The following is a 21,526-nucleotide window of genomic DNA, read 5'->3' as shown; positions in this document are numbered from 1 at the left end:
TAAGATGGCACGTGATGAGGATGATGAGACTGAGACTCATGCCCCACCTGGCGGGTGCTCGTCAGCTACTCGTTTGGCACGTAGTCTACAGAAGTGGTTATCTGGTTACTTGACGATGTGCGAAACAGTCAAACCAGGATGCGTTCCTTCGTTAAATGCGTTTTGTATTCGAAGATTACACCTATTTTACGAAACGCGTTTGACCCAATGTCTTCATTAGGTTATCGATATGTCACATGGAATAGTGCGTCGGAGAGTATTTGTATCTGTTGCGGAGGTTTTTCGATAACCGTCATTTTTATTCGCCAGATTCTACTCTCATACGCTTGTAGACGGACGGATTTGCGGACGGTTCTGAAACTACATTACTAAATTAACCACTTATTCTAATAATCGAACCGTCCACTTACTTTCGTCTCCTTTCTGTGTTTTCCTGTTCGTTTTTACTACTGGTCACTTTCTACACGTTGAATATTCTTCACTGCTAGTTTCGTACTGACCCTACACGTTTCCTAGCTGCTTACTCGCGTGCCAATTGCGCGCCGTTTATCGTCGGGTCCTGCCGAAGCGCACCGTTACCTTACCGACAGGGGTGTCGAACGCTTTCGTCGCAATATACTCCCTCCCGTGAACTCACCCCATCTATTTATGAAACTTTCGGCGGGTTGAGTTCACTGTCCTCCAAGACGTCCAAAACAGCGAGCCTGGTCGCTGATCGTCGTTGCAACCCGTTCGACGTGCGTATCAGCGCTTCTCTGACGCGCCCGTCTTTCCCTGGCAGGACTTTCTCCACTCTTCCTCTAGTCCATTGATCTCTCGTCGTGTTTCCCACTACCAAGACGAGCTCTCCTACCTTCAAGTCTCTAACCTCTTCAAACCATTTACTTCGTTTTGTTATGACTGGTATGTACTCTTTCAACCATCTTTGCCAAAACTGATCTGTCACGTATTGTGCTAGCTTCCAACTATTCCTTAGGGTTGCTCCTTTTTCTACCTATCGCGTTAAGTAGGAAGTGGTTGGGTGTTAGGGATTCCTGATCTGGTGATTCTAATGGGATATATGTTAGTGGTCTAGAGTTTATCATCGCTTCTGCCTGTAACAATATAGTCTCTAATGTCTCATCGTCCGGTTTGCAAGGCGTATCTATAAGGGTACCGATCGCGGTTTTTACCGATCTCACTAGTCTCTCCCATGCTCCTCCCATGTGTGGCGTCGCTGGTGGTATGAAATTCCAACTCGTAGATGAACTTGTGAACGCAACTGCAAGTGCATCCTCTATCTCCGTCATCAGTTCTTTACTCGCTCCTTGGAAACAGGTCGCATTGTCGGTCCAGAACTCCTGCGGCGTTCCTCTACGAGCGATGAAACGTTTTACAGCCATTACGCAGGACACGGTGCTTAGCGAGTGTACCACTTCCAAATGTACGGCCCTCAATGTTAGGCACGTGAAAAGGGCTATCCATCGCTTCGCATTGGCTCGTCCTACCTTTACCAATACTGGTCCGAAATAGTCCAACCCAGTGTGTGTGAATGGCCTAGTAAAAGCGGCAAGGAGCATTTTTGGTAACGGAGCCATCGGGGGTGGTCGTGGGACAGCCTTCATCACTTTGCAGTAAGCGCATGCTTTAGCCACCCTTCCTACCACTGCTCGGAGGTTGGGTATATCGAAGCGTTGTCGTATCTCGTTCACTACTGTTTCCCCATTTGCGTGCCGATACTTCTGATGGTACCAACCTACAATAAGGAGTGTGACATGGTTATGCTTGGGGAGTAGGGTGGGATACTTAGCTTCGAATTTTGTATGTATTGAGGCACCGACTCGTCCTCGCATCCGCAAGATCCCATCTCGATCCATGAAAGGCCATTTTTTGTAGATTGGACTAGCCTTTGAGACAACGTTGTGTCGTCCGTCTGGGTCCCCTTGCGTTTTGCTTAACACTGTCGCTTCGTCGAGAAAAGCTTCGCGCTGCGCTATTTTGATCGTTCCGAGTGACAACTGCTCACCGTTTGATTTGCGTTTCAGATTGTGTATATATCGGAGAACGTACGCGCTTGATCTTAGCAGCTTTCTCCAGGTGCTGAATCGTGTCGGGTCGATCGGATGCCCTACTTGACTGATATGCATGTGTATCACACGGACGTTCTCATCTGTGTCGGAAATCGAGCGTTTTGGTGGCCACTGGTCTTCGGGTTCGTGTAGGAAAGGCGGGCCATGGAACCATGAGTTGTTCATCGTCACTTCAGGTCCGGTGTTCCACTTTGTAGCTAGATCGGCAACATTCTGCTTAGATGGTACCCATCTCCAGTCTTGTGGATCTGTTGTTGTTAAGATTTCACCCACCCGCACTGACACAAACTGCTGGTATCGCCGAGGGTTTGACGATTTTATCCACGCCAAGCAAACGCCGGCATCGCTCCACAAACACTGCCGTTTGATCTTGAACGAATGATGTTCTTTTATTATTGTCGCCATTCGACAACCAAGGACAGCAGCTTTCAGTTCGAGTTTAGGGATGGAAATCGTTTTGAGTGGGGCGACCTTGGTTTTTCCTCCTATGAGTCCTACTTGGATCACTCCCTTTGTCTCGACGCGGAAGTATGCTACAGCGGAATACGCTGTCTCACTGGCGTCGACGAACACATGCAACTGCAGAGTTTCGAGGCAGTTTGGGTGCGGTATTTTGAAGTAACACCTCGGTACATGTATTCCATCTAAACGAGGAAATAGGTCGGTCCACTCTCGCCATCGCTTGTACAGATCCGCTGGTATTTCTTCATCCCATCCGATGCCTTTCATCCAGATCTCCTGGATGAGTATCTTCCCGTGCACTAGGAAGAAGGATACAAGTCCCATAGGGTCAAACAAACTCATAACTACCTTCAACACTTCACGCTTTGTAGGAACATGTTCCTCGCGAATTATGTGTCGGATATCCTCGTTGGTCGCGAATGAGAATACGAACACATCTTCTTCTATCTTCCATTTCATTCCCAATACCGACCCTGTGTCTTCTCCTCGTTCTATCATCAGATTCTTGGTAGTTTCTTCTGCTGGGTCTCCTACACTCTTAAGTACATCCGATGAGTTCGAAAGGAAACGTCGTAGCGTGAATCCTCCTTTCGAATGCACAAGTTTAACTTCTTTCACGACCTGTATAGCTTCTTCAACCGTCGTGAAACTCTGCAGGTAATCATCCACATAATGGTTTCTAATGATTCCTTCGGTGGCTCGTAGAAATTCTTTTGCATGCTCCATGGCGTTCTTATTCTTTATGTACTGCGCCGAGGCCGGAGAACATGCCGAACCGAATGTTGCCACGTCCATCACGTATACTTTCCATACGCCATAACTGCCATAGGGTAGCTATCGGGAAAGTTAGGGCAGTTTGTATTCCACAGTAGACCCGTCTCGATATGAATCCCGGGTTCTACTCTGCGCGTCGTTTCTTCTAACAATCGTTTTGAACGTTTTTCCTCTTCCGAATCAAGGATCCCACGAGGAATCGAAGTCCCGAAATCTTCCATCGTGAAGTAGTCTCGCAGCTGCTCATTTAGCGCAAAGTCACTATCCGTAGCGGGCGCTACATGAAAATAGACAACAGGTGTCTGCGCTGCGCCACCTCCGTTTCCTCCATATATTGACCAACCCAGGCGGCACATAGCCGCAATCGGTTCCGTTGAACGTCCTTCGCGAAGTTTTAATGGCACACCCAGTCGAATGTTATCTAGCCCGATTTAAAGTTGAGGTTGCACGCTTTCGTAGTTTTTTATGGGTAACCCTGTTAGATGGGGAAATCGTCTTTTAAGCACTCCATAGTTCAGCGTCTGCGACGGTAGTAAGAGACTGCTAACCGTCCGCACGTTTTCTAATCAGAATTTGGAGGTTTTATCTTCACCAGAGATTTGCAGTTGTATTCTTTCGGAGTTTGGTTCAGATCGCGTCACTTGCCCCGTCCATTGAAGCGTTAGCGGGGATTTCGATCCGTAAGCATTCAACTCTCTGGCGACCGATTCGTCGATTAGGGAGAACGACGATCCTTCATCTACGAAGGCATAAATGGTTTTAGCTCTGTCGTTATGATACAGGGTAACAGGCAATATTCTAAAGATAGGTGTTGTATCAGAAACCAAAATTTCCTAGAAATTCCGCCTAGCGCACGGCTTACTGTAGCAAGCACAACATTTTTGCTACCAGAGCGTAAGATGCTTCCCGAGAGTGATCCGTTCGCACCCGAAAAACAGGGTATAAAAGGGGATCCTGCCCTGGTTTTAGTCAGTTATTAGTGAACGCGCAAGGACTAAGGACAGTTCCATCCGCTCTCGCAAACTCATCACGTCGGCTCTTGCAGCCTCACCACTTCGGCTCTTGCAGCCTCACCACGTCGGCTCTTGCAGCCTCACCACTTCGGCTCTTGCAGCCTCACCACGTCGGCTCTCGCAGCCTCACCACATCGGCTCTCGCAGCCTCACCACGTTAGCTCTCGCAGCTTCAACACGTCGGCTCTCGCAGCCTCACCACGTTAGCTCTCGCAGCTTCAACACGTTGGCTCTCGCAGCCTCACCACGTTGGCTCTCGCAGCCTCCCCTGTTTGCAGTGAAGTGATAAAGCAGTGATTTTAGTGCACATATTAATATCACTTTCTATAATTTGTTAATAATTGCTCTCTTTTTTTGATTAGTATAATGTCTTCGAGCTTTGACAACAATATTTACCGGCGAAGAAAGCGTAATTTGGAGGAATAGGAGCGGCAAACTGAGGCCGAATGGAGCCAGCTAACCTTTGCAACCAGACCGGATGGATCCATTGAAATTCCTTGGCCAGATGTGTCAAGCGGTATGTTAGTGACTATATTTTTATGGTTTTGCTTCATCAAAATTAATTGCTTGCAATTTATTCTATTCAGACGATTCCATAAATACTAACAACAATGGTGGTGGTATCGGTAACAGCACTAACAACTTGGCTACTAACATAGATGATAACGTAGATGATATGGGCAGCTATATGCAAAGTGATCAGGAGGATGCCGATCGCGTCGGTGATGATGAAATACAGGGTTTGGCAATAGATAGGATACGGCGTGCCCAACTTATGGAATCGCGCAAACGAATAAGATAAAGCGTACCATTGATAGGGAAACGCGAAACAGTTTATGGTATCGCGTGAAATAAATAGGGAATCGCGTGCACAATTTAGTGAATGCCAAATCGGCCGACCGATATTGGAGCTGCGTATATATTACCCCGGTTGAAGAGTTGAAATTTAAAAACAAACATTTTAAATTAATGTTGCATGAAATATCGAATTTTGGAGGTAAAAAAAGGGATGTAAAATATTGTTTGATAACATTAGAGCATAAAATAATTGATTTTCACCGACAAACAACAACATTTAATAACATATACAACTAAAGCATTCAAAAATTTGAATTGGATCTTTCAAACATCGTTTGTATACACAGGATTTCAAAACACGGGCATATGCTGTCGTTAGGTATAATTCACGGGTACTGAAAATATTTAATATTGGTCCAGCAAGCGAAGCGTCTAAAGTTAATCCAAGTGTGCAAAACAAGTACTTGTGTCCTGCGTTAAATTTTCTATTTAACACAAATCGTGCGTTCATTTTTGGTGTCGGTTAACATACTTGTAAAGGTACGTATTTGCGTACAGCGACTAAAAGATGCGAAATTTTAAAACGCTCTTGCATTATTGTGTGTTTCAGGTGCTAGGGTACAACAGGTATCATTTCCAACTCGCTTAATTGTTGTGACTAGCAAACTGCAAGCGGATAAAGTAAGTTAAAATACAGCTACGGACCGCAACAACCGAACTCTAACTTACATCGTTCTATTTACATCCTAACAGACATGAGCTCCAATCAAAGCTCTGTGCAAGTGCAAAATGCAGGCAGAACGGTTCAAACGCCCCGTCGACGAAAAACCACGAGCAACGAAGATAGAGAGCGTGTGGTAACGGCGTATGAGAACGGAGCAACGCATGCACATATTAGCCAAATGCTAAACATCAAACTGCAGACCGTTTATGGGATCATCAAAAAGTACCAAACAACATGGCAGATCGAAGCCCAGAAACGTGGTGGCAACAGCCAGAAAGTGTTGTCGCAGCAAGCTATAAGCGATGTTCGGAGTTGGATCGACGACGATTGTACGGTGACGCTGAAAACGCTCGCCGAAAAAGTATTGGAAGAACACGGGATACAAGTTTCCACTACTACCATCACGAGGGAAATAAAAGGTTTCAATTACTCCTTGGAGATGGTTAAGCTGATCCCAGATCGGCGCAACACTCTGCCAACAATAGAAGATCGCAAATTATATGCTACGCAGTTTTACGAAATAGCTCGGGAAATTCCGGACAATGGCCTAATCTACCTGGACGAAGTGGGGTTCAACGTCAGCATGCGCACGCTTAAAGGACGATCAGCGAGAGGAGCGGCGGCCACCATCACCGTCCCACAGCTAAGAACTCGGAACATATCCATCATATGTGCCATGAATCGTTACGGCGTGCTGCATTACACCACACATACGCGGTCCGTGAATAGAGACCTTTTCGTACAGTTCATTGAAGAACTAAAGCACACACTGCGTTCGAAAGGTATCCACAGATCCTATCTTGTGATGGATAACGTGGCTTTCCATAAAACAACTACCGTAAGAACCGCCATCGGAATCGATGAAGACAAACCTCTATATTTACCACCCTACTCACCTTTTCTTAACCCTATCGAAAATCTTTTCAGTCAATGGAAAAACTTTGTGAGACGAAAAAGTCCTGAAAATGAGGAACAATTGATGGAAGCGATCAGGAATGGCTCCAACCTAATAAGCGCACAGGATTGCGATGGCTACATCTCGAACATGTGGCTATACATGTCCCGGTGTTTGAGAGGAGAAGAAATTTTAGATTAAGTTTTAGATAATTGTTTAGGTAGTAAGATGCTAGATTTAATGTGTAAATAATTTAGTTAGTAAACTGACGACTCTTTTAAAGAGACGAAATGTGTTGATTTTATACTTTAGGCTTGTAGTAACATCAGCTCATTCAGCCATGCGCATATCACAGTTGTGATGTTCATGTTGCTCCGCTCTAGAAACAGCTTAACTCTTTTCAAGGAAAAATTGAAACCATTTATTTCCTTTGCAACGATGACATTACCTCTTCCTAACTAGTTAGTCATGGCCGTAACCCGTGGTTAAAACGTTCTGGTACGATAATCCGGTTTGGTGAGCTTGTGCCTGGTTACTTTGTTTCTTTGGCACTGAATGCAGGTGGTGACGAAGTTCCTGCAATCTTTCCTCATGGATGGCCAAACAAACCGCTTACTAACCAAATATGTTGTACCTCTGATGCCGGGGTGCGAAATGTGGTGAATTTTGGCGATGATTTGCTTTCGGATTGTTTTCGGGACCAAAAAACGAATCTCAGGGGTTGACACATCACAATACAATGTGCCTTGTTTCGATGGAAGTAAGAAAGGTTTCAGACGAATCGTGGTGCCTACGGGAGGTTGTTGGATAAATTCGGCGATTTCAGCATCCGTTCGTTGCATCTCCGCCATTTGGATGAAGTCGATTGGTTCGGAAATGATTTTATCCAGTTTAACATATCTGCAACGTTGTTGACGGAATGCGACGAATATCTGTCGTATACTCGCTTATAAAACATAATCGACGCTGTTTTGTATGGTTGGCTCGTTCGGGTCATTGGAGGAAAGCTGTCACGACTGGCTTGTAAGTTAATTTTTACATGACCGGTTTGACCATAAAAAAATGTTTTTTATTAACTAGAACTTAAAACTAAACTTAACACTATTGAGTTCCTAACCAGACCTGCACTGCTTGGCTGCTTAACTAGAACTGCTTCGTCTGAATGCTCAGCTGGAACTATGTTGCCTTTGCTTCGTTTTGCGTGGATGCCGGTTGATCTTGGGAATGGATGTTTATGTTGAATGCGCGTTGTCAGCTCTCTTGGTGTGAACGCGATTATGCTCTTTGTTCGATGTAACGCTGCACGGAAATTTGTTTACGCTGCGGCGCAATCTGTTTACGAAACGCGATCTGTTTATGAAGTGCGATCATGGCTGTAGGAATATACGTTGCGCTATGTTTTATGCTGAGTATGCATTATGCTGCCTTTGTGTTGAATATGTGTTGTGCTGACTGTTGTGCTAAGTTGTAATCGATGTAAAATACAAAAAAAACACGTGCTTCAAGAAGGTCCTTAAAGTATTGCACCGACTAGTACATGGCATATAGCTCGCGATCGTTAGTGCTAGTCTTCTGCATCGTTGGTGTCAACTTAAAAAAATGCTAGAGGTTTGAGGTTAGTTACTTGGTGTAGTGCTCCCCCAACTACTATATTTGATGCGTACACATGCAAACACAAATTTGCTTGAGGTGAAGGGTGTGCAAGTACCCAGCGGTCAAAATCTTCGTTAAGCGGGCTTCTCAGAGGCTTCAGTCGGTCCGAGTGAAGGCTCTGTGAAGCCCGCTTAACGATGAGCTTTTTTGTGTATGTGTTAGTTTCATGGGCATGGTCGGTGAGTTGCGTTGGTATTGGTGTGTTACTGGTTGGATAGTGGTATTTTCTCATATTTCATATACCCTAATAACAATGGTGAATTGATTTGCAAGCAAAATCGAATGTGGTGAATGGTGAATTGGATGGTGAATTCAAACGCTTGTGAAAGCTGTGGTAAATTCAGAAGAAACAAGAAAGAAGAAGGGAAAATACGAAAACTGTCAACAAATCAACCGGTGTTTTTCAAAACAACTGTTACGAACGCGAACGAAAATCTTGAGCAAGCGTACCTGTATCAAAGAAGGTAATCATAAGAAACTTAGAAAACAGGAAAACGCTTATCATGTAGCAAAAAACATTAAACCGCAATTAGGGTAATGCAATAAAATACCCAAAGGTTCCATCGGTCAGCAAGCATACCCGGACACGGGTAATTATGAACACCTGAGCTAGGGGGGTTTGAACGAAAATAGGGCCAAGCGAGCGCGCATACAAGGGTAACCAAAATACGGTGCAACAACAACCATCAACGTTCATTTGACGTGATCTAAATCCGTTTAAATTGTGCAAAAATGGATGCGATCAAGGATGGAAAGAAGAGTGGCCTGTTCAGGAAGCGATCTTTGGCAAAGATGACCAAGATCCGGATGTTGTTGGAGCCTGAGAACCAACCCGGTCCAAGTACAAGCAGGGAAGCACAAGGTAAGCAAGATTAAACCTCTCACGCATAACAAGTTGATCGTGATTTCAAGCCCACGCAAATGATAGTGATAAAATCATTCAGAGTGTTGAAGAAAACATTTGTTGTTCGAGTGTTTCGCGTTATTGCTATTTACTACCAAACATTTTATGCTCGGTGAACTTTGGTTTATGGTAAATGATAACATTTTTATATTGTTGTAGATTCGGAAGGTGTTCTTCCTGTGGCCGAACAAAGCATCGATGATTCATCGTCGTTGGAAGATTGAACATCCATGGATTATTAACCAATTGAAGATGAGCAGGAACTGCAAATTCTCGAGGATGACGAGGGTAGTGATGTTTCAGACTTCATCATAACGGATACCGATGAGGATGAAGATGAATCGGACCCGGTTGTTGAGGATGATAGTACCCTAACTCATAATGCGTTCTCTAAGCGTTTGAGAGTATGGGCTTTATCGCATAAAATAACTCATTCCGCTTTAACTGCTCTGCTTGTACTAGTTCGCGAAACTACGGATATTCATCTGCCAATTGATTCCCGAACTTTTTTGAAGACTCCAATAGGAGTTGGGAATACAATTTCGACCGTAGCTGGCGGACAACTATGGTACCAAGGCATTCAAAATTCAATGCAATATTGTTTTCGGTAAGTTCTAAACACTGCTATCGGTGACTTCTATTTTTTTCAATAACGTTCGCAATGATTTTATTTTTAGAAATTGGACACCTGTTGTGGATGTGATATCGATAAACTTTTTCGTTGATGGTTTACCGTTATATAACAGCGGAACAACACAACTATGGCCGATTTTGATGCAGCTTCATAACGTCCCGGAAGCGCCTATATTGGTGGTTGTAGTATTTTGCGGATTATCAAAACCGTAAAATGTGAAAGATTATCTGCGCCCACTTGTGACTGTGAATCACATACTAGAAGAAGGAGTAATAATTAACAACAAATCCTTCGGTATATGCTTCAAAGCGTTCATTGCAGATTCCCCGGTACGATCATTTATCAAAGGTAAAATGTTATCACTTGCAACATATGTACTGGTTGACATTATTCTATTTACACGGGATTTATATCTTTCAAGAGTTCCTTCTTACAACGCTCCTTGTAAGGCACAAATACGTAATAGGCCATCAGAAACGGCAAACACCATTATCGGATGTAAAAGGAATGGATATCATCAAGCAAGTATTGGTAGCAGATGAACTACATCAAACTTAAGCAGCAGAAAGGCATACTAGATGTTCGGGTACTTCCGTCGGCTGGTTCGTAGATTCAGCATTCGTAAACGTGGAGTGGACAGTTCACTTGATGTCGGGGAAGAGCTTTCCAATTCCATTCCTAAAATGGCAACACGAGGTTATATCATTTTATGCACTAATAACTTACGAGCCCGCAAGATACCAAACAACCGATGGAACAGGACGACGCCACTCACGCAACCGGTAAGGTTCACATTGCTAATACTAACCTTGTAATTTATCTGAATATTCCTCTCTCAGCAGCAAGCAAACACGATAATGTGTACTACGATGGATGGAGCAAACAATTTGAGCGAGAGCAAAACCACGACGCAATACCGATGAGAGAAAGCAAAGCAGTAATCCACAGCAAAGAAACAAAAGAGCAACGCCCCGCCGCCCCCCACACAACAGAGAACCCAATGTTAAAAGAGACAGACGATGGAATAAAAAAAATCAAAACTGTAAACAAACTTAATGGCCGCTTTTTTGTAAACTTCGCTTGTCATGCAGCCTGCTATTCACCGTCCCCTTTTCACCATTCACCATTTTCACCATTCCACCATTCTCTTAGAACGCTGAAACGCAGGCAAGTTTTTGGTGAATTTTGTGGTGAATTGTTATTAGGGTATTTTCTCATGAGTAAATAAGGACAATCATTTTTTTTTTTAATTTTTATTGTACTGATCAATGCAGTTTCAATTAATAAAATGTTTTCTTACGTCGAATTAGTTATGGATTTTTCAAACAAAAAACCATAATTTGATACTAAAGCCAAAAACTGAAATTACAATTGGAATTAAAATAAATTACATGAAAATATTATTAATACACATTGAATTCCCACTGTCATTCAATGTTGTTGAATTTGACACTGTCAAACGCAGCCGAGTAGAGGAATCGTCAGAGCCTGTAAGAAAATAATACTGTAATTATTACTGAATTACTTATTTCAATTCATTTTTTAGCTGTGTATTAGAATATACTTATTTTGTTTCATAATTAGGTTCATTTTTCGATCTGGAAGTTCGGAGTAAAAGCGCGCTGAAAATATGGAAAATATAAATAAGCCAAAAATACTAAGCTATAGAAATGTTAGCATTCAGGTTGATAGGTAATTATCGAAATGTTTCGTATAATAATGATACGGGATGGTTAAATTAACATATTTTGGTTTCATTTTCTTTCCATACCCGTATCTTGCATAGCAACAATAATACCGGCCACGACACTGTGCTGCGAAGTATGGTAGAGCAAAACACACGGGCATCATATACTTCGCAGAAATGTCTTTCTGTTTTGCATGCTAAAGTTGATGCTTTGGTAGCAAATCAAATTATAATGAAAAGTAAAGATTTTCGATTGGAGTTAATTTCCAATGAAGAGATGCTCAACGCACTAAACGAAAAACTTGAGCAGGAAAACTATTTCCGAGCTGTGTTAGGTTGGTTGGAGGCATAAAATGACCTAGACGAGGGTAAAATAATGCAAAGAATGCATGATGCACTTTATGTGTTGCTCGAACCATCCTTCGTAACACAGTGTTCATGGACCGGATATAGTGGAAACTTAGAAGGAGCAAAGGTCGAATTTAAAAAATTCAAGCGAATTTTAAAACTTATCAAAACAGTAGGAAAATGCACTAACGATAGCATAGTAAAAAAATTTCTAATCAAAAAATTTAAGAATGCTAAAAGCAGACTGGTTAAGTATAAGGAAATAAGAAAAAGTTCTTGTAAAAAACCCTATATCCGCAAAAATAACAAAAATAATTCACAGTTTGAACTCTTAATACCGTTGCATGGAAAAAGTATATCTTTACCTGTGAGAATCGTTAGTTTAACACTTATTATACCCTTCAAGATTTTTTTTTCCCGATTATTATAGAGAGAACATCTATGCCATACATACCGTGTAGAATTAGTTGTAGATATCGATTAGTGTCCGTAGAAATCATCGATTGGGAACTCGGTAATGTGATACTGTCAGGGGTTGCATTCTAAAATGAAAAACAAAAGAAAACAAACAAACAACAAAAAGAGGAAATTAATCATATCGCATCGCATAGCCTGTAGATTAAAAAGAATAAAACGGGATTGAGGTCGCCTACCTTACATTATCACTTTACCCAACGGGATGGTGTTGGGTTCCTGAGCAATATCACAATGATGCTGATACTCACCACGCTATCAGTGGTGTTTTTTTTTACTTTGTAAAGTTAAGTTTTGGCGTTCGGGTCCAGATTTACATTGATCTCAGCAGTATGAAAAGAAAAGAAAACAAATCGTAGAAGGAGTGCAATGCAAACAAATTTATAAATGAACTATTAAATAAAAGTGAATTGCTAATCTAGAAGATGCACATTACACTACTAACTTACTATCTTATCAGGGACTTCGTCGGGATCCTCTGAACCGCTCACGATCGAGCGCTGTCGTCCGTCAATTACCCCAACGTTTTTGGCGAACGCATCAATGCTATCGCTCCATCTCGAAGGGATCAGTTAATTTGTTTAGGTGAAAGGATAATTTGCTTAGGTGAAAGGTTCAACTATTGCACTACATTATTATTGTTAGATTCAATGTTATTCATTAACATAGCTAGATAAATGTTTTTGAAATGATGATGATGGCCCGCCCTCTTACCCATGCATAGTCTTGAGCTGTTAACGAATAAAAATAAACAATAGGCATTCAAAAACGAGAATGCTTCCAACATTACGCGCGCGAATTTCAAAACTAATCACGTCATCTTTCTTTACTGTAAGTAAATTGAAACAAAATAGCATCATCATCATTGATGTTATCTACCACAACTAATTAAACCTAAAAAACCATCTTTTTAATTTATCTGATTATGTTAATCCCACAACCTTAATATCATTAACTAAAAATGACGAGGCTAGAAAAGGAAAGTGTGTAGTAAAGGAAGTAAAGCGCATGCAACAGATTGAAGAGGTATGAATGTAGAACAAGTAAGAGATTGAAAAGGCAAGGGAATCATTACTAGTTTACATTTAACCAAACTCAAAGGTATTTCTACTCTCGTTCAAGGAGTCTCGTTGTCGATTTTAAAAATTCCTAACTTAGCGGATGTTAATTCCTCTTCGCCATGTTCGTCAGTTATCTTAATATTAAACATCTCTTTCATAATATTGAACTGATCACCAATTAACGCGACAGAATTCGTACGGCTCTGCCTCGCTGATAAAAACTTAACTATTCCAAAACTGTTGGTCATAAACATTGGTCCTTGCAATTTGGCAAGAGAACAAAACTTTCATTTATATGGACCCCTTCGCCGTTCGCTTTGATAGTGGGGTATACTTGCGAAACAGAAGTAGCAGCCGCATGTGTTGGAGCGTAGTCGTACAATCGACCTGCCGCCTGCTCCAAACATTTCGTACCCGATTTAATGCATCGTTTGATGAATTGCAAGTGGTTTTCAAACGGGTACGAAGAAAAACTTTCGAGCGGTCCGTTGACCACAACGTCATCATAAATGTGCAACAGGTTATGGACGTTGCTAACAAGATAGGAGCGACCATAATGCGCCTGAAACTCCTGAACGAATATTTTTAAACATCTTTTTGCCAATGGCCATAAATCCTGATGGGTCGATGATGAAAATATCGTTACAGCACCAAAATAAAGCAAATAATTTGTAAATGCTTCTTTGTACATAAAATCACTATATATAATCGGACTAATGTAGTGCATAAAAGACCGATATTCCGTGCCTTTTCAATATGCAATATTAGTTAAAGACCGATAAGAACGGTGCACTTCGGAAGGAAGCTTTAACTGCATTAAATATTGAGACACCCATTGCTGCTTGCAGGGAGTCCACCGACTAAAATTTTGAAATGAATGAGCTAGTAAACCTTTCAAACATCTGCGACTGTACCCCAAATCAATGAAGTGAAGGCGGTCACTAGAAGGGAAATGGGTTATCATATTTAAATTTATAATATTTTCCAAAGGGGAACGAAGCTCTTTGTGGTGGGATGTATCTGCTCTTGATCTAAAACTGGCATCCGTTCTTAGTGGGACATCTACGGATTCAATATATTCCTATTTTCTTGTTTTATTCCAACCACGATACACTTAGTACAACCGTGAAAGGAATTGCACCCCATTACGGATTTTACAAATGCCCGTGCTGGAGTATCAGTTATAAAGGCACTTATTGAAAAAGTAATCAATTTTTCACCAATTCGCATACATATTTCAATGAGGATGTTCATCTCTTCAACGAAAGGTTGAAAAAATTGTTGAACATTTCCCGGTTTTGTTTGCCCGCAAAATATTGCAACGGGCATAACTGGAGCACTTTTCAATTCCAACACCTTAATTAGTATTGGCCAGAACTGAGTGGGAGAACTCTTGTCGAGAGGAAGACCGTCAACAGACACTTGAATAGTGAAATGGTCTGCTGTTATTTCACTTTCGACTCCTTTCAAATAATTTTTAACCACAGTTTGCACCCCCTGGTACCACAGTGAACCAGCTGAAACAGGGACTAACTGTGTGCTAATCGTGGTAGGTGTCTTACCCACGGTTCTGTAATCTTTCGGAAGATTTAAATTTAAAAACTTCCCTAATATTGCCAAAAGCAAATTGCCATTTTCACGCGAGAGGGTGCTAACTACAAAAAAGTATTTCAACGCTTCTTCGAACGTAGCTATCCAAATAGTTGTACTTATTTAACTCCTCAGGTAATGCATTATTATCAGTATCAGGATCCTCAACTAAATCTTCGTAATTATCATCTACTCTGAACTGCACTTCCTCTTCATTAACCTCTCCTTCTAAGTTATTTGTGTTAAAACAACCTACATTTCCACAACCGATGTTTGTACTATTAATAATCACATTACCTGCACTACATTCCCCACAACTGTGTGAATTAAAATTCCCATCACTAACGTTAGCAAAATTGGAAGCAGCATAATCTAAAATGTAAAACAAAACTTGTAAACGGAAGATTGAAGATGTGGTTGATTTAGTACTTACCTAAATTTCTCAATCTGTCATTCTGTTGGCTGTTTTGATCTGAATTCATTTTATCGCAAAGAAATAAAATTCTATTTCGTCGTGATTTGGCAAAAATAAGTTTGCTTCGATAGCAATCAAAACAAAGTATGGTTGCCACAGAAAGCCGGTGCTGTCAAAATGATTGTTTACACACACATAGATATTCAATAAGCTCAACGTGTAGATACACATCGCGGACGGTGCGAAACTTTCGTAAAGTTCGGAAAGAGCGAGACAAGAACATGCTTGACGAACAAAAAAACGGAGATAGCATGTGTCGATGCGTAAAAGTATAGGCCAACGAGGGTTGGAAGTGGGTGAAACGCAGAGAAACGAGTAAAAGCTTGACCGCTGGGTAGTGTCGCATAAGCTAAATCCAGGCTAACGCTCGCGATATAGTTGGAGCAAGACTAACGGCTAACGATCTTCCTCAGATTATGAACGTGCAACGGAGCCATTTTGGACGCCCTGAACTAATCGTCAGCTGCCTGATCCGGAAAATTCGACAGCTTCCTTCGCCAAAGCTGGAGCGGATTGATTCCGTCGTAGACTTCGGCAATGCGGTGCAAGAAATGGCTGCGGTGATTTCGGCTTCCGGTATGTTCGGGTACGCGTATAACGTATCGTTACTGCAGGAAATTGTGGATAGGCTTCCAGCTGTACTACGTCGCGATTGGTCGCATCACTGTCTACCACTAGGCATACCAACCCAGGATTTCCAGGATTTTAGCGATTGGATGGAGAGAGAGCTTGAGGCGGCCAGCTTCAACACGCTACCCTCATTTAATGAACCTAAAAATGAGAAATCGACGTCAGAAGAGAAACAACGAAAAGCAAAGCCTACATTCTACCTGGTAAGCGAAAAAGCATCGAGCGATCCTGCGAAGCTGAACAAGTTCGTCGTTTGTAAGGGAGATTGTGCGAGCTTGACAGAGTGCCCAAGGTTTATAGAAATGGATGTCAACCAACGGTGGGATCGGGAAGAGGTTACGGACCGTGACCCTACGGTGTACGCAGTAACCGTAATGACGTTTGGAGCCACCTGCTCACCAAGCAGCGCGCAATTTGTTAAGAACCTAAACGCGACAAGGCTTGAGCAACAATTTCTACGTGCCGTATGCTGTATCAGAGAGGAGCATTATGTAGACGATATGCTCGCCAGCTTGGAAACGGAGGACGAGGTCATCGCTCTAGTCGAAGATCTAGGTACGATACATACATCGAGAAGGAGGGTTTGAAATTCGAAACTGGCTCTCCAACTCCAGCCGTGTAGCATCCAAGATGGAGCAGAAAGAGCACACTTCGGAAGGGGCGATCTTGTGCACGGGCACCACAACCGAGAAAGTGTTAGGGATGTGGTGGGATACGTCGCGCGATGAGTTCACCTTTAGACTATCTCCTAAGCACGACGATCGATTGCTGTCCGGTAAGAGAATATCCAACAAAAGAGAAATGTTAAGTACCCTAATGACCGTCTATGACCCCATGGGTTTGATTGGCAATTTCCTACTGTACGTTAAGATTCTTTTGCAAGAAATCTGGAGAGCAAGCCTAGACTGGGATGAAGATTAAGATCAATTAAGGGTCTACTTGGGGACAATTATAAAAGTTTTAAATGACCCACTTGCGTCCAAGCGCTGTCGTAGTGTGCGTGTGTTGCGCCGCTGCTGCCGTGCTTCTCACTACTACATGCGCATTACCCTAGCTGTGCTTTCGGATGGATTGAAAAGTGACTCGCAAGATAGTTTCGGTTTAAAGCATGATTAATCGCACATTTTATTGATTATTTTTTTAAATGATAGCACTTAATATTTTTAACTATTATTACCTTCAATTTGCCTGCATACTGCATAGGTGAATTGATCACCAGGCCGTCGCAAACTGAAGATGAATGTTGTTCCCATACTGCTTCACAAGGAACTTTCCAATCCTCTCGTTTGGTTTGATGACAACGACAGATCCTTCCGCGCACTCGTTAACTTCATTAGGTGCAGGGCCACGAGAGCTGACAAAAATGTGACAAATTTGACAAATGACAAAAACTGCTTGTCAACTGCGCAAAACTACATCTACCGTGGCCGCGCGCACACTTGTACTCGTTGACAAAATAAAGTGACAAAAATAGACATATGGTCGAACGAGCTTTCGACAGTCGCTACCAAAAAAAATAAATAAATGTTTTCTTAGTTTTTTTTTCAGAAAATGTAAAGAGATTTGAAAAATAATGTTTAGTTGAAAGTTATAATCCGCTTAAAAATGATGCTTATGTAATTTAATTGCAAAATAAAAAATATTTTTCGTTACAAATCACGAAAAACTGCAGAAAAATGATATTAACCTAATGCCTTAATTAGAAAGCGATGCTACATTTTTGTCTTGTATTGTACCTGTCAAACGATACGAAGATATGTCGAACTACAATGTCACTTCATCATTGCCAAAACTACATCACGATGTAAGTAAAATTACAGTAAATTCGGTTTTAAATTTATTTATTAAGGGGGTCGGTGTCTTTGTAGGGATGAAATGCAAATATTAACAAGACTGCAAACACCACAATGGTCATGGATTTTGTCCCGAGTGCTAGCGATGACCATGCTACGACGACGGCGGGCTCTGCGTCTTATTAGACATTGGTGGATGAGACCTATCCTAATTCAAAGAAACGAGGCTGGAAACAGATTGCTGGGAACAATAATGGAAGAGGAAACAAATGAAGCTACTATCAACCTATTGCGAATGTCGAAACAGATTTTGATCTGCTGCTTTCTTTGATAGAGCCCGCAATTAGTATGCAGGATACGAATATGCGGCGTGCTATCACAGCGCAAAAAAGACTGCTGCTGACTTTAAGATACCTTGCGACAGGAGATAGTTATGCAAGCCTCTATTTTTTGTTCAAGGTACGAAAAACAATGTGGACATATATTTTTAGCGATGTTATTGTTACATGTTTTTAAACAATTAGTTTAAATTCGATTCGTTTGTAGATATCAGTCAGATCCATTTCAAGGATAGTCCCACAAGTGTGCAACGCCATCATAGATGCACTCCAGGATCATGTTCGAGTGAGTATATTTTTAACTGGATATAAAACTAAATTTCAATCCGAATCGGAGTCTTCTAAATGACTGGTTATTTATCTCACTAGTTTTATGAAAGTTTTTTTGCGCTTTCCGCTATCCATCGCTTGCAACAAATTGGATATTGCCCTGCTGTACACGACAACATCGTCATCTAGGTTGTACGCGCCCGCAAAAACTTCCTGAACCTTTCCGAACAAGTTGTTTCGTCTTTCTGCAGGTACTCGCTTAATCATTTGCATAAACGTTGCTGACAGTTCTACTGCTTCGGGGTCCGATATTGCCAAAGTTTGATTTGTAATAGTTTGTAATAGGCATATAAGCTCGGCGTCGTTTTGTATTCCGTTCCGTTCGTTTGAATTCCGTGATTTGACGTGTTCTCCTGTTCCGAGTTTCTGCAGAAGTTCGTAGGTTAAAGCGTGATGAAGGTCCTACGGAAGTTGTTGGTTCTGGTTCGTCCAAGTCTGGTTGTTTAGGTATGGAAAATTGTATTGCCGGTGATTGTAATGTTTGGCTAGTGGTAGGTTGTACTTCAGAAACTGTAACATCATGGCACAAGTGTGAAGCATGAAACAGTGCATTGATATTGCGTAAAAAACATACGGTGAAATTTAAAAAAACTAACTTACCGTATCAATAGTAGGAGTTACCTCTTTAACGTGGCTCATGAAACTCATGGCATCAAATGCGAACCATTGTGGTTTGTAAACGGCTGCTGTCGCTAAATATATAGATCATGAACAACTTGATTAATATACTACCTCTTTTCAAATACACGTATTTACTTACATGAACCAGTCACTTTGCTTTGCAGTACTTTGCCGTGATAAAAACGATATGAACCGCACAGAGATTTCCACTTCCATGTTAAATCATCAGTTGGAACATTTAAAATTGCCGAAATTTCATTCCATGCATCCAACTGCTTGTTTTTGTACTTCATGTTTGGATCTTTTCGGTTCCACAAGCAGCTTCTAGCTTCAACTAAATTACACAGCATGAGTACGTTCTCTTTGCTCATCACAATGGTCTACAATAATGAAAGAAAATACAATAATAAATCATATTTTATATTCCAAACGAACGCTATTAAAATATTTTACCTTTTCTTACCCTCTATTTCTTGTTGGATGGATGCTCCATTTTATGGTGTCACAACACAATTTTTTGAATACTATGGAAGTAAAACACTCGATTTCACTAATGCTGAAGCTGTATAACAAACACTCAAATTTATTATTAAGCTAACAACTGTACTAAATATACATTGGAGGGGCAATTATGTTCAAATTGTGAAATGTACCACATTTCCTCAGAAAGTTATCAACACAAAGCATACCAAACCGTTCCGAGCAAAAAGCCTTTTCGCTCCGTATTTATTGCCTAATTCGAGAACAACCCAACCGGCAATTGGACTCCGCCTATCCATTTTTTATTCGGATCTCTCGTTCTGGCCTACATGCGACGCGAGATAAAAAATCGAACACACACGTGATACACACGCAAAATCACGGTACGTGATCCACGCCCTCCATCGCGCGTATACGGATATCGCAACGCACCAACACATTCAAAGCGACAGACCGACAACGCGTGTGTCGACAGGTACCTGTGTACTGTGCTCGCGTCTGCCGATTTAGAGTCGCGGTTTGTCCTTGCAGCTTACGCGCCTATGTACGCATAGGCGAACACATTCAAAGCGACCGACCGACAACGCGTGTGTCGACAGGTACCTATGCGTCTGCCGATTTAGTGCCGGGGTTTGTCCTACAGCGTACTGTGCTCGCGACTCCCGATCTAGAGCCGGTGTTTGTTCAAAGCGTCCAACTGACTGGCGTGTGTGGATTTCTGCATTTAATCGTACTTAAATTATTATTTATTTATAAACCATCGGTTGTAAAGTATTGGCAACACTTTAACTAAACAATTGGAACACTTTTTCCTAAGATATTTTAAGGACAAGCGCACAAATTCAATGATCAAAACTAGGTATAATTTGATACATTCGAAGACATTGCTTTGTGGCGATCGGTAACACACGGGAGTATTTAACAATAGCAGGAAAAGTTTAAGTGTTAGATACATACATTGTTCTACAAAGTGGTTAAGAATAAGAAATGTAGTTTTTCTATACATATTAGTGGTGATTTTTCCACAATTTTTACATATTTTTAAGAATAACTAGAAAAGTAGCAGAGATAGATAAAAATGATGTTCTACAAAAATGTAAAGAATAAAATAATACATCTTTTTATGGTGTTTGAAAAGTTCTAAAACTTACACCAAAAAGTGCTTTGGGTTATATCTTTCCCAGTTATGCAAAGGCGGAGCTTCTTGGTCGCAGTTCTTTTGTTCTCATAGTCGTATATAGGTCTATGCGACGTCGAATAGACAACCGACAGGAAGACTTTAGGGACCTTCACGCACACACTCTCACCGCGATGGTATATAAAGCGGCGCGTAACCACGCCCGCTTCAGTCGCCCGGCGGCTTTTGCAGCGTGTGGACCTACGCCGGGTCGTAGCAAAAATATGATTCTATGCAAAAAAAGGGGGTTGGGGGAACTAGCACCACTCTCTGGCTCTCTCGTGAGAGCCGTTATCAGAGAATGATACTCTTTTTCCCCACACTATTTGCGTGGCGATAGTGCTGTAATGAAAGAGAATATTGGATTAAGTCGGTCGAGCAGCAGCAATAGGTACATCCTTCAGGGTCGCGCGAGTAGCTTGGCTCACGTGCGTTGCTAACGGTTTATAAACAAAACCTAACGGGAAGGATTTTTGTCATTGAAAATTTTGAAAAACATTCAAATGGCTTGGCGATTGGCTGTTTTTAAATAAAACATAAAATTTAAGGCATTTTGAAATAATTTTTGCATTGAAAAATAATGAAAAAAAAATTTT

This window comes from Anopheles moucheti, chromosome 2 (assembly GCF_943734755.1).
Source record: "Anopheles moucheti chromosome 2, idAnoMoucSN_F20_07, whole genome shotgun sequence".
Taxonomy (NCBI): Eukaryota; Metazoa; Arthropoda; class Insecta; order Diptera; family Culicidae; genus Anopheles; species Anopheles moucheti.
The sequence above is the reverse complement of the archived record's forward strand: the minus strand, read 5'-3'. Positions refer to the sequence as shown.